Source organism: Sus scrofa, chromosome X, assembly GCF_000003025.6.
Source record: "Sus scrofa isolate TJ Tabasco breed Duroc chromosome X, Sscrofa11.1, whole genome shotgun sequence".
Lineage (NCBI taxonomy): Eukaryota > Metazoa > Chordata > Mammalia > Artiodactyla > Suidae > Sus > Sus scrofa.
The window spans coordinates 125,056,989-125,070,444 of NC_010461.5; positions in this window are offsets into that span (position 1 = coordinate 125,056,989).

Consider the following 13,456-nt stretch of genomic DNA (forward strand, 5'->3'; position numbering starts at 1 on the left):
ACATCCAGGTTCTGCCTTCCAGTCGAGTAGCTACCGAGAGCAGGCGGTGGGCCGCACACTTGGTCCGCAGTGGACGGAGAAAAGGCGGCGCTCAGATAGGCCCGCAGTAGCAGGGCTTGCAGGGCCCAGGCAGGATGGGGGGCAGCTGCCCCCCGATTTCTGCGACCTCCACGCTTACCTGCCGGAGCGTTTCTGTGCTTAGTGAGGGTGAGGCCGCAGGCAGGGGAGGGTGGCTCGAACCTTGCCCAGGGCCGGAGCGGGAGCTCTGGGGAGGTAGGACCCACAAACCCCGAAAGTGGACGTCTCCACCCACCGCCCAAATCCCACTGCGTCGCACTGTGGGGAGGGGTCCAAGAAGTCAGCGTGGAAAACCAGCAGCACCTCGTTGCCACGCCTGCATTTGCATCGCCTGCAGCGCTATCACGAGCATCAGTGCGTTTTCTCGTTCATCTGCAAAGCCTTCTTCAGCCCCATCAAGGTGAGCTATGCGTGGCTGCTGAGAGACAGAGAGAGAGACAGCTGTAGCCCGACCGTGATTTCACACGGAGTAGCAGGTGTCCGGCTGCCTCAGGCTTTGTAAACACAGGCGCCCGTGTCACAGGTTCCCATGTTCGCGAGCGGATCAGCTGCCCCGCGAACCACGGTGGGGGTGGGCAGAGAGCCCCCTGCATTCAGGGATGAGGAGCCAGTGCTTCAGCAAACCAGGAGGAAGCAGAAAATGCATCCTGAGCTTATTCTCGAGTGTGGTACGCCAGCTGCTGTATTTCTGACACACACACACACACACACACACACACACACACACACACACACACACGGCTTTGTCCCGAGGTGCGGGGGCTGTGCGGTCCTCGGCGAGCCCTGACGTCAGGCAGCGGCTTCTGGGAGCTCATCCCCAGATGCACGTGCACTGACCTGACCGCCAGCTGCTTGTTAATCCCAGCTGAGCTGTGGAGGTGGCCGGGTTGCTGTACACTTGTGATGCCAAAGCAAGTTCAAGGACTGTGTGGTTCATACTGTAAACCTAACATCACATCATTCCAACCAGGAAATGATTTCTTTTCCTTTTTAGGGCCACACCTGCAGCATAGGGGTCAAAATGGAGCTGGAGCTGCCGGCCTACACCACAGCCACAGCCACTCGAGATCCGAGCCGGGTCTGCAACCTACACCACAGCTCACAGCAGTGCTGGCTCCTTAACCCAGTGCTGAGCGAGACCAGGGATCGAACCTGCAACCTCATGGTTCCTAGTCGGGTTCGTTAACCGCAGAGCCACGACGGGACCTCCTGGAAGCACCTTTTCTAAATCTAGCTTATTTTAAAGCACTGCTTGCCCAGTGGGTTGGGAGGAACGCAGTGGAAACAGGAACACATGTCTCCTTCCCCAGGGCAATTACACAGTCTGTCTCTAACAAGCACTTCTGAGAATTGCCCGCCCAAGGTCCCGGGAGGCCCCGAAGCTCCTGGATGTTCATTCTTCCGACAGCGCTCCCAGCCTCTCCTCGCTGCCTTTACCCGGACCCATGCGCACAGCTCCTGCTCTCTTGCTTTGGTGGATCAAGGCTCCGGGGAGTTCCCGGTGAGAGTGGGTGAAAAGGCCTGCTGGTTTCCGGGGGCAGCAGGGAGGCCAGGTGGGGAGCTGGGCGCGCATCCGGCTGTGAGAACTCGGGTCTTGGCGGTTTGCCGTCCCTGGCATCAAGCGCCACTCTCTCCCCCTCTGCGTGCCGGGCTGATGAACCGGAGAGGGACTTGGGGGTCGGACAGCAGCCTCTTCTGGGGCACTGCAGGGAGAAGACTTACGGGTGTGGCCGGGGCTCCAAGAGCAGAAGATCCTGAGGCCCGAGATGAGGAGCAAAGGGAGGCTTCTGGGCCAGGGCTTTGGCTCGCTCCAGGAGCGCCCGCCGCTGTTGCGTCAGGATCCGGGGACCCAGCAAAGCCCCGTCCCCGTTAGAGGGCCAGGATGGGGTGGCCCACGGGACAGGAGCCCGCACGTGTGCCGCAGGCGGCCGAGCCGGCCCGGGTCCCTCCGTGGCCTGTCGGGGACTTTGAGCTCTCTCCCGGGGTGTCAGGGCTGGGAGCGGGAACCATCCTCCTGTGAGCAAGCTCTCGGACCCCCGTCACGCCAAGCGCAGGTGCCACAAGACTTGTGGCTGGGTGGCCTCTGCGTGGGGGACTCAGCAGGTGGGTGCCCGCTGAGACACGTGGGGGACGGGAGGCCCCGGGTCCGGGCGAGCTTCCCGCCCGCGTGTGGGCCATCAGCTCAGTGGACTGTCACCCTCCAGGAACCTCCCTTCCGCCACCCTCCGTGGAGGGAACAGGCTGGCAGCGACTGCTTTGCCCTCCAGTCCTGCTCCCCCGGCAGCCTTCGCTTCGCGGCCGCGGCCGGAGGAGCTTTATCCGGACGGCTTCCCACGCCCGTTTGTGCTTCTAAGGCTTCTCCACGCAGACGCACAGGAGGCAGGGGCAGGAAGCGGGCTGTGCGATGATCCACACATGTCTATGCCACAGCTCTTTCAGCCGGTCCCCTGTGTAGACACACCTTTGGGCTGCTTCTCATTTTTCAGGATCAGAGAGAGTACCGAGATGAATTCCTCGTACCTTTGTCTTGGGGCAAGAGATGTTTAGAGGGGGCGGTGTTGAGTCAGAGGGCAGGCCCTTTCCAGGAGCTTCGGACAGAGCAACAAACGGCCCCCGGGGAGGCTGCATCGGCTGACAGTCTAACCAGCTGTGTGTGAAAGGAACCCGTCTCCGCACTTCCCACCTCAAACAGGATGTGTTCGACGCTTTACACCTTTGCCCGTGTGGTCACCCGGGCACATGCCGAGGCAGGCCCACTTTCCTTTTGATGTGACTGTAACGGAACGGCACGTGTGGGACTTGGACAGTCGTCTCTCTTCTTCCAGAACTGCCGATTCATCTCGCTTGCCTGTTTTGCTTCTGCCCGTCATACTTTTCATGCGGGTGAGTGCTCTCTCTACATTCGCGTATCAGATCTTTCGCAACATTACAAGACACGTTTCCTCGCCTCCGCAAGCTTCTCTTGCCTTTGCTCCTGGTCCTTTTCTGTGTAGAAGCTCAGAGCGTTTAAACGTCTTCAAGTGACCTTTTGTGTTTTCAAGATAAATGCTGGATTTTGTTTCCTCTGAGAAGCCCTGCCCGTTAGAAACTCGTGAAGGTGTTCACCCGCATCTTCCAGGACTTTCTTCTGTTATTTTTGCTTTTTGGGGCCACGCCGGCGGCATACGGAGGTTCCCAGGCTAGGCGTGCAATCGGAGCTGACGCGGCTCGGATCCCGTGTTGCCCTGGCTGTGGGGTAGGCTGGCGGCTATAGCTCTGATTCGACCCCTAGCCTGGGAACCTCCCTCTATATGCCGCAGGAGCAGCCCTAAAAAAAACCAAAAAGAAAAAAAAAAAAAAAAAAAAAGAGAGAGAGAGAGAGAGAGAGAGAGAGAAGATAAATGCAACAACACATTAGTTTTGACTTTTATAATTACCTATGGATTTACTTTGACTGATGCTCTTTATTTCTCTGTGGGACTTTGTGTATCGTCTCGTGTCCTTTCGACTCAGCTTGACACACTCCCTTTGGCACGGCTCGTAGGGCTGATCTCCAGGCAAGGACTTCTCTGATTTAGTTTATCAGGGCGTGTCTTATTTTTTCTTCATTTCTGGAGGAAAATTTATGTCAGACAGAGAACTCTTGCTTGACAGCTTCCCCACGTCCCCCGACCCCGGCCCCTTCAAAACGTTAAACATGTCACCCTAGTGCCTTCTGGCCTCCATGGAATTTGATGAGAACTTGTCAGTCTTGTGGAGGATCCCTTCCGAGAAGTCACTCCTGCTGTGCTGCTTTCAAGATTCTCTCTTTGGCTTTGGCTTTCGTTTGTGTGCTGGTTTGTTTCTGCCTCACCGGGGCATGTGGAAGTTCCCGGGTCAGGGACCGAACCCGCACCGCAGCAGCGACCCGAGCCGCCACAGTGACAAGCTGGATCCTTAACCCACGGTGCCACAAGAGCAATCCTGTCTTTGGCTTTGAACAGTTGGATGACACTGTGTCTTGGTGTCGGTCTCTCTGGTTTTATCCTGTTTGGGATTCACTGAGCCTTCTGGAGGCATACATTCAGGCTTTCATCAAATGTGGGCAATTGCTGGCCATGCGTTCTTCAAACACTCTTTTTGGCCCCGTCTGCTTTCGTTTCCCGGGCCTCCCGCAAGGCATGTGCCCTCTCCTTGATAACGTCCCACGGGTCTCTTAGACTCTGTTCATTTTCCTTCATTCTTTTGACTTTCTGCTCCTCAGACGAAACAACTTCAGTTTTTCTCTCTTCCAGTTCAGTGATTCTTTCTTCTGCCTGCTCAACTCTGCTGTTGAGACCTTATCGTGAATTATTCACTTCAATTTTTTGGGTACTTTTCAGTTCCCCATTTTCTACTTGCTTTCTCTTTATAATTCCTATCCCTCTATTGATAGTCTCTGTTTGTTGAGACGGTTCTCCTGGTTTGCTTTAGCCTTCGGAACATGTGATAGAAAGCTACTTGAGTCTTTGTCTAGTAAGTCCAACGTCCGAGCCGCTTGACAAAGAGATTCTGCTCCTTTCTTTTCATCCTGTGACTGGGCCATGCTTCTTTGTTTCTGTGCATGCCTCACAATTTTCCACTGAAATCTGGAATATTATTATATTATTATGTGAGTATTATTATGTGGTGACTCTGGAATCTGCATTCTTCCCGGCCTTCAGGGTCTTTGTGGTTGTTGTTGTTGCTTTCTGCGGGTTGTGGTTGCTCTTGGTTTCGCGAGGTTTCCAAACCGTTTTCCAAAGAGGTATGTTCTATCATGTGTCGTCTCTGAAGTATCTGCTCTTTTAACTTGTGGTCAACTAGTGCTTTGACAGAGCTTTCCTTAAATACTCAGAGCTGCAAACGAGCAAACAAACAAGCAAAAACACAAAGAAGAAGGAAAATGAAGAAGGAGGAACATGAGGGACAGAATACCTGCCCGGCCTCTGCAGACTGGCTCTGTGTCGGGGCGTTCCTTCCATGCTTGGCCAGTCCGTTCGCAGCTCTGCCTTAGCCGTGGTTTCTTATGTTTTTCTGAGCCTGCACATCAACTGGAGGTGGAAGCTCAGAGTGTTGTCAGGTCTGTTCTGAGCATGCATCCAGCCCTGGGCATGCCTGAGACTTTCTCGATTCCCCATGGTGAGCAGGAGCTTTGCAAAGTTGGTATTCCCGAAGGTACCTGTCCCCAGTTTCTCCTCCAAGGTTTTTGGTGGGTCTCTCGTCTGCCCCAGCTGTACTCTTTTGCCCCAAGAGGCAGGGGCTTGCTCAGTGTTTGCAAGGAACACCCTCTCGGCCGCTCTTCTGCCCAAGGAGTTGGCTCAGGTGAAACAAAGGCCAGTGTCTGGTGTCGGTCCTTCAGAGAAGCCCCAGATAGGTGCAAGCCAACCACAGATGCGATCGCTTGGGAACAAGGTCTGCACTCCTCTCCTCCCTCCTGAGCCAGGGATCACCCTGGGGACCCAGGCTGCCACCCGCAAGGCGGCTCCTCTTCTGGGAAGGGGTGTGGGGGCGAGGCTAACGTTCCAACACCAGGAAGTCCTCCTGTGTTGAAACCGCCTCTCTCTTGCTTGGGTGCTGGAAACAGCACACTCGTTTGAGGGTTCTGGCCGCATTGATTCTGACCACGTTTGCTAAGTCCGTGACTGCCTCAGTGGAGGGACAGGCCCCCGGAAGTCCACCCTCTGCTCTTTCGGCGACGTCCCTCTTGGGCTTTCCCTTTCAAGAGGGGAGGAGATCTTGTGCTGAAAAGTCGCCCTGGGAGTGGGGAGGGGTCCCCGGCCCCGCCCCCTGGCCCTGAGGAGTACCGGCAGTGAGAAGCGAAGGGAGTCTTCCTTGGACAGGGCCGCGAGGAAGTAGTGTCCTCGGGGTTCGAGCTGAGCCTCCTTCATGGCAGAAGGTAGAGGAAGCTTCGAGAAGGGCCTGATGACGAATTCTGAGTCCCAGAGGGCGCAGCCCAGGTGGGGGTCCCGGGGGAGGTGTTGGACCAGGCAGCGGGCTTGAGGCAAAGCGTGTCCTGGCTCGGGTGCTTTGAGGTGAGGCCTGGACTCCGGTCTCACTAAGGGTTTGGAAAACCAGGCAGGAATGTCAGGTGTGGGAAGTGCCATTTTCGCACCTGCTGGATCTATAATGTAGTTTCTTTCCTCTTCCCTTCCATTTGTGGGATTGTTTGCATTAGTAAAGCGCATCCTACCGGTCACTCTTCGATTCCTCTGTGACGCTTTATCCCTTCAAGATCCTGCTGGACTGGGTGTGAGTGTGTTGAACCTTTTCGCCTCATTATTCCCTTGTCTGTACACTGTGGTTACCAAATTTGGGGTTCAGTGGTATGCTGGCTTGAGGCCATGTTGAGCCAGATAGATGTCCGTTCTCCTTGGTAAACTCTTTTGTGTGTGTGTGTGTGTGTGTGTGTGTGTGTGTGTGTGTGTGTCTGTGCCCTTGGCATGTGGAAGTGCCCGGGCCAGGATTCGAACCCACCCCACAGCAGTGACCCAAGCCGGTGCAGTGACAACGCCGGGTCCTTCACCTGCCGAGCCACAGGAGAACACCATCAACTCTTTAACAGTTGAGCAGGGGACTCGTGGGGTGGAACTCGGGTGAATTCAAACTGCTTTCTCTTAAAATCACCCGGACTGAAAGCATGTGCTTCCTTTTTAGGTGCGGGCGGCCCCTGGAATCTTGTCCGGTTTCTTCCACGAGTATTTGCTGGTTCATCCCCTGCCTCTTCTTGGGGGACGATTTTCCAATCAGCTTTTACTTCTCCTGCTCCGACGCCCGCCCGCCCGCCCGCCCGCGGCAGGGAGCCCGCCGTCTCCCATCGTCTCCCGGGGCGGGAGCTGGCTTCTTGGCTCCCCCTTCCTCCTCTTTCCCCTCTCGTGCCTGCGCATCTTCTCAGCCGTCCGTCCGTCCGTCTTCCCAGGGCAAAGCCGCGGCCACGTGCACTGCCCCCGGGCGCTGGGGTCCTCGTCCTTCTCCGCGACCCCGATCCGGGTGCACCTGCCCCCGTCCTCCGGCTACCCAGCCGAGGGCCCGGGGGCTGCCGCGCTGGACGCGGCGGTGGCGCCCACGCTCACCCCGGCATTTCCAGCCTGGCGAGGCCGGCCGTGAGGGGCCCCGAGGCGCCTCCTCAGCCGGAGGCGGGCCCGGCCCGGGCGACGGCCGCGGCTGCTCGGTGGCAAGGCCGGGGGCGCCCCGCCTTCGCCTGCCCGGGCTGTGCGTCGGGGGCACCGTCCGTCCGGGAGGCCGAGGTGTCCGCGTCCGGCTCCGCCCCGCCTGCCTGCGGGCCTCCCGTCCATCTGCGCATCGGCCCCTCCTCCCCGAGCGCGCCTTGCGCGCCAGGCCGCGGGGACGGCCGGTCCGCGCGAGGACCTCCCTTCCCGCTCGCGCTCTGCGTCTGTCCGGGACCAGCCGGAGCCCTCCGCGCCCCGTGGGTTTGCCCCGCCGGCGGGGCCGGGCCGGGCCCTGGTCGCGGAGAGCCCGCGCGACGATTCCGCGTCCCCGCCGGCCTGCGGTGGAGACGCCGCCGCGCGCCCCCCGTTCGCCAGGTGAGCAGCGTCGTCGCGGGAGCCGCGGCCGCCCGGGCCGCTGCTTGGGCGGGACCCCGCGGGCCCGTCGCTTCCGCGGAGAACGGCGCCGGCCGCGGGCGGCTCTCGTCGCCAGGTGGCGCTAGCGGCACGGGTCGCGCCCGAGGGCCGGGGCCGCCCCGCCGCCCAGGTCGCAGCCTCCCCCGCTGTCCCCGCGGAGGCCGTTCCCAGGGCGTTCGCCGCCCTTGCTCCACCCGTGCGCGTGACGAGGGTCCCAGCCGTGCGTGCGTGGCCGAGGGGCTCTTCCAGGGCCGGGCCCAGCGGTAGGCACCCCGCGTGCCGCCGCCGCCGCCGCCGCCGTCGCCGCCTCCGGGCAGGCGGGGGCTCTGTCCCCGACGCGCGCCTTGGCCTGGGCCCGCGTGCGCCGGGCAGAGCCGCACAAGGGATGCAGCAGGACGCCCGAGGCTGAGTGGCGGAAGGCGGGGCCGCTCCCGCATTGTCCCCTGGGCCGGGTGCTCGGGGTGCTCGGGACGCCCGAGCCGCCGGCGGCAAGAAGGCGGCCCTGGGCTTGTCCCGGGGCGCCGAGGCCCCAAGCTCCACGGAGGGGCCGCGCGGAGGTGCTCCGGCGCCCGGGGCCCAGGCCTCCTGGGGTGGCAGGCAGAGGGGGCCGCGTGAGGGCGTGAGCCCGGCGCGGGGGGCGGGGGGGGGATGGCGTCGCAGCCGCTCGGGTCTTCCCAGCCGCGTCCCCAGGCATCGCGGAGCAGAGCAAACAGGTCCCCACTCTCTGCCCTGGCCTGACTCCTCAGCCTCCCACTCTGTCTGCGTGCACAAGTTGTGACAGTTTTAAGCCACCTTCCCTTTGGGGTAATTTCTTATGCAGCCACAGTAACTGGAAGAGAAAAGTATGGCTACAATCGCCAAACATAAAATAATGGCTCCCCGACTTTGTCCGGGGTCTTCACTCCTCTTGATTTTTGTTGACTCCAGTCACGTCTCATGACAGCCCTGCAGGGACATATTCTTCCCATTTCCAGTCCTCGGAATCCATGGTTTAGGTCCAATCTAATCATCAGGGAAATGCACACCGAAACCGCAATGAAATATCCCCTCACAGCTGTCAGAATGGCCAGCACCGCAAAGACAACAAATAAGAAGTGCCGGTGAGCATGTGAAGCATAGGGAACCTGGCCGTTCCTGTCGTGGCTCAGTGGTAAAGAACTCGACTAGGATCCACAAGGATGCGGGTTTGGTCCCTGGCCTCACTCAGTGGGTCAAGCATCCAGCGTTGCTGTGAGCTGCGGTGTAGGTCGCAGATGTGACTCGGCTTTGACATTGCTGTGGCTGTGGTGGAGGCCAGCAGCTGTTGCTCCAATTCAACCCCTAGCCTGAGAACTTCCATATGCCATGGGTGTGGCCCTAAAAAGCAAAAAAAAAAAAAAGTGAACCCTCATGCACTGTTGGTGGGAATACAGATTTTTGCAGCCACTGTAAAATAGTAGAGGTTCCTCAAAAAGTTAAAAATACAACTGCCATATGATTCAGCAATTTCGCATCTGGGTATTTACCCAAAGAAAACAGAAGCACTTATTTGAAAAGATATAAACTCTAATGTTCATTGCAGCACTATTTCCAATAGCCAAGATGTGGAAGCGACAAAGGCATCCATCAATAGATGAATGGAGAAAGAAGAAACGTGTATACTCAGCCATTAAAACAATGAAATCTTGCCACATGTGACAACATGGATGGAGCCAGAGGGTATTATGCAAAGTGAAATAAGTCAGACAGAGAAAGACAAATATCGCCTGATCTGACTTATCTGTGGATCTAAAACATGAAACAAACAAAACCCATGAGACTCCCGGAACAAAGGGGAGCTTCCCAGAAGGGAGGAGGGGCGGGGGAAATAGGGGTAAGGGGTCATATACTAAGGAGGTGACACATGTGCACTACGCAGCGGAAAGGAAGAGGGCCAGTCGTCTGGTAGTAACTTCGTCTGGGAAGATGATTACGAGGCTCATGGTGATTGGTGCATCATCTATGGAAAGGTCGAATCCTTATGGAGTCTGCCAAGACTAATATCATATTGCTCATCAGCTACATGTCAATTCAAACTTTAGAAATGGGAGTTCCCTCGTGGCGCGGTGGGTTAAGGATCTGGTGTTGTCACTGCAACACTGCGGGTCGCTGCTTTGGCCTTGGGTTTGCTCCCTGGCCTGGGAACTTCCACATGGCTGTGGGGGCGGCCAAACACATTTCTTTTTTAGTAAAATAAGAATGAAGCCAGCTGCATCATCAATGACCATAAAGCAATGACGTGTTTCTTCAGACCTTCATTTCCTTATGAAGACTCCCATGTCACGTACAACTTACATTAAATACATTTGTAAGCTTTTCTCCTGTTTTGAAAAAGAGATTTGGCCAAGGTCACTGAGGATGCTCATAGATGTGTTGAAGATTCAGTATTGTCATTCTGATCTTCATCAATTCGTCCCCAAGCCGATTGAGGGGCAAGCCCAGACCTGGACGAAAACTCCTAGTGGGGAAAGCCCCCAACAACCTTTAGAAGTTCAGGTATGTCAACCACCAGCTCTGACTGTGACTAGCCAAGCTCGGGCCACGGCCTCAAGGCTGCGTCTTGCCAGTCCCAGGGCTTCCCCTAAACCAGTCCAACAAAACTCTGGTAGCACCAAAAGCCCGCTGAATGTGTTCATGCCTGCTGCAGCAGACTCCAGGCTGTTCTTACAGAAAATTCTGGGCTCCCTATAGACATTGAATGCATCAGAGGGGCGTTTAATTCACTGCTTATAAGTGGTTTAAACAGATCACTCTCTGTTAGTCAAGAGAACCCAAACAGAATGGCAAACACCGGCCACCTCTGACCTTGTCGGTCTGGCTAAGCAGCCCACACCCTAGAAGGTGATTCCAGGAGAAGGCCAACCTGGAGTTCCCGTGGTGGCGCAGCGGAAACGAATCTGACTAGGAACCATGAGGATGCGGGTCCGTAAATACAGGCTGCCCCCCGCCCCCGGTGGACTACCTATAGCTTGCCTGCAGTTTGTGTGTCTCCCGAGTTGCAATTCCTCTGCTAGCCCCAAATAAACTCAGTTTGGGGGATGATTTTGAGCTTGACTTCATTGACCGCTTTCTTCGCAGCAACGGCACACACCTCCACCTCCCAGACTGAAAGAATGTTTGCATCTCTTCTCACCGATGCACAGAGGAGGCTGAGTTTGACATAATCGTATTTCCTTAGAGTCTGGGAACCTTTCAGATATTCCAGTGCAACTACTCAGACCCGAGATTCTGAGCAAGTGGCGATGCATCTCAGAGCAGCAATGGAACAGACTGGCAAAAAGACTAGAAGCAAATTTAAATGAAAACAGCTGCTCTTCTCTAAATTTTTAAAATTTTATTTTTAAGTATAGTTGATTTACCATGTTATTCCAATTTCTGCTGTACAGCAAAGTGACCCAGTCATTCATATGTGTACTTGCCTTTTCTCAGTGCTCATCCACTCTAAATACAAAAATATGGAACGCGTTTGCGTGTCATCCTTGTGCTGGGGCCGTGCTAATCTTCTCCGTATTGTTCCAGTTTTAGTATATGTGCCTGTTGTGCACACCCTGTATAAACGCCTCCCCTGAGGACAGAGGGGAGCAGCCAATACGATGGCGCGAGCAACCTGCGCCAGGTGTGCTGGCTACCTGCCATCCCCAGCCTGCTGTCGATTTGGGCATTGACTGATGCTAAGTGGGCAGTTTAAATGTCCTAGCAGAGTCTCCTCTCTCAAATCAGGAACTTTCTTCTTTGTCAAGGTTTTCCTTAGTGGTACATTTTATTTTTTACTAGATTCCAGAGTTTAGTAAGTGTCAGTTCTGACAATGTTTGCCAGCTAATTAGCAGCATTTGTGGAGGACTGGAGCCTTTCTTGGCAATGTCACCCAGAACATCCGTGCACTGTGTTTTAACTGAATATCCAAACTTTCAGAAATGGAGAGAATCTAATAAAACCATAGTGGAAGAATGAGAGGGGAAACAGGGTGGACAGTGTTATACAGGAGCTGAATTCTATTCATTAGGAATTCATCTCTAAAACATAAGAGTCCAGGCAGAAAGACAAAAGGACACAAGAGCAAGAAAGGGACGGGGAAGGGACAGGACAGGGAGAAGGAGGAGGAAAGGCAGGAAAAAAGGAAGAAAGAAAAGGAGACAGAAAGGAAGGGCAGAAAGAGAAACAGAGAAAAGAGCGTTGGGGGGGGAGAGGGGAGGAAAAGAAAAGGAAACAGGTCCTCCCTGTAGTCAGCGCAGCTGCCTCCTTCAAGGCGACAGTTTTCAGCGTCTTCACAGCCACCGGTATCGTGCCCTCCCTCGCTGTCACCATCAACAGCGTCCCTCGCCCTCCAGCCCGTAACCCCAGGGCTCTCCACGTCCTACAGAGCAGGCAGACTCTGTCCAGGCACACGAGGTAACAGGAACAGGACTTACTCTGCCACCTGAAAGACCCCCAAAGACCAGACAACAGAGATGAACTACAGGTCGGGAGACGCTGGCTAGCTAGCCACTAGGTGGGGAATGACAGTGATCTCTGGGGGCCAACGGGTGGGCCCTGCAGTTGCCCCAGGTGACTGTCTGGCGAGGCAGGTTCCTGGTGGGGCTCAGCAGACGCCCTGAGTTTAGCGGATGGAATTGAAATTCAGAGCCCCTAGAGTCGGCAGGGCAGAGGGAGAACCGTGCGTGTGGACAGAGGGTCCCGCTGGAGTCCGCGCAGACCCCTGACCAGCACGAGCGTGTGTGAGGACCCCGTGCAAGGACCACCAGAATGGATGAAAAGCAACGGTGCTCAGCATTCCAGCGAGGCAGGGACTAGTGGCTGTCCCCACCTGGCACAATGGCAAACGTCATGATTTCAAGAAGCCTCAGAGCTCTTGTCTCATTAGCGTGGGGAAAAATGAGTCCTACGCTGAAAGCTGCTCCGGTCCCTCGCAGCAAGTCTTCAAAGCAAGTATCTGGAGGGTTTAACTGTTTCCAAGTCAAACATCCCATGAATAAACATGAGTGTGTTTAGGAGCACAAGACATAACCAGCAGCCAGGGTACAATCGTAATGTCTCGTATCCAGTGTAAATTTACCAGGCATGCAGAGGAGCAGGAAAATCCAACCCATGATGAGGACAGATCCAGCAATAACAGGCATTCCGGGAGTTCCTGTTGTGGCTCAGCGGTAATGAACCCAACTCGCCTCCACGAGGATGCGGGTTTGATCCCTGGCCTCGCTCAGCGGGTTAAGGATCTGGCGCTGTCGTGAGCTGCGGTGTAGGTTGCGGATGCGGCTCGGATTCCGAGTGGCTGTGGCTGTGGTGCAGGCTGGCAGCTGTAGCTGCGATTCGACCCTTAGCCTGGGAACCTCCACATGCCGCAGGGGCGGCCCTAAAAAGCATACAGAACAAAACAACAAGCACCACAACCCCCCAAAACTCATTCCAGACTGGAAGGAAAGAAGAAAAACTGCCTTTATTTGCAGACACGATCGCCTGTAGCGAAAAGCTGATGGAGTCCACAGAAGAAGGACTGCGGGATACACCGTGTTGGAGAGAGCACTGGAAGGACGCACAGGCCATGAAGAGAAGAGGCTTAATTCTTCGTGTCGAAAGCAAGGAAGAGGAGGTCCTGGTCTTTTTTCTCCTTCGGATTCCAGAATCCATTCATCTTACAGCTGAGAGTTGGTGCCCTTTGCCCGACATCCCCCGCCCCGTTCCTTTTCTTAGAGGCTTGACGTTGGAAAGCGTGTAGGTTCGTTCTCTGTCTCTCTGAGGGTATGTCTGTAGTTTTAAAGGCGAAAAAGCCTTTGTCAGCGTTACAGCCCAGACACGTCTTTTT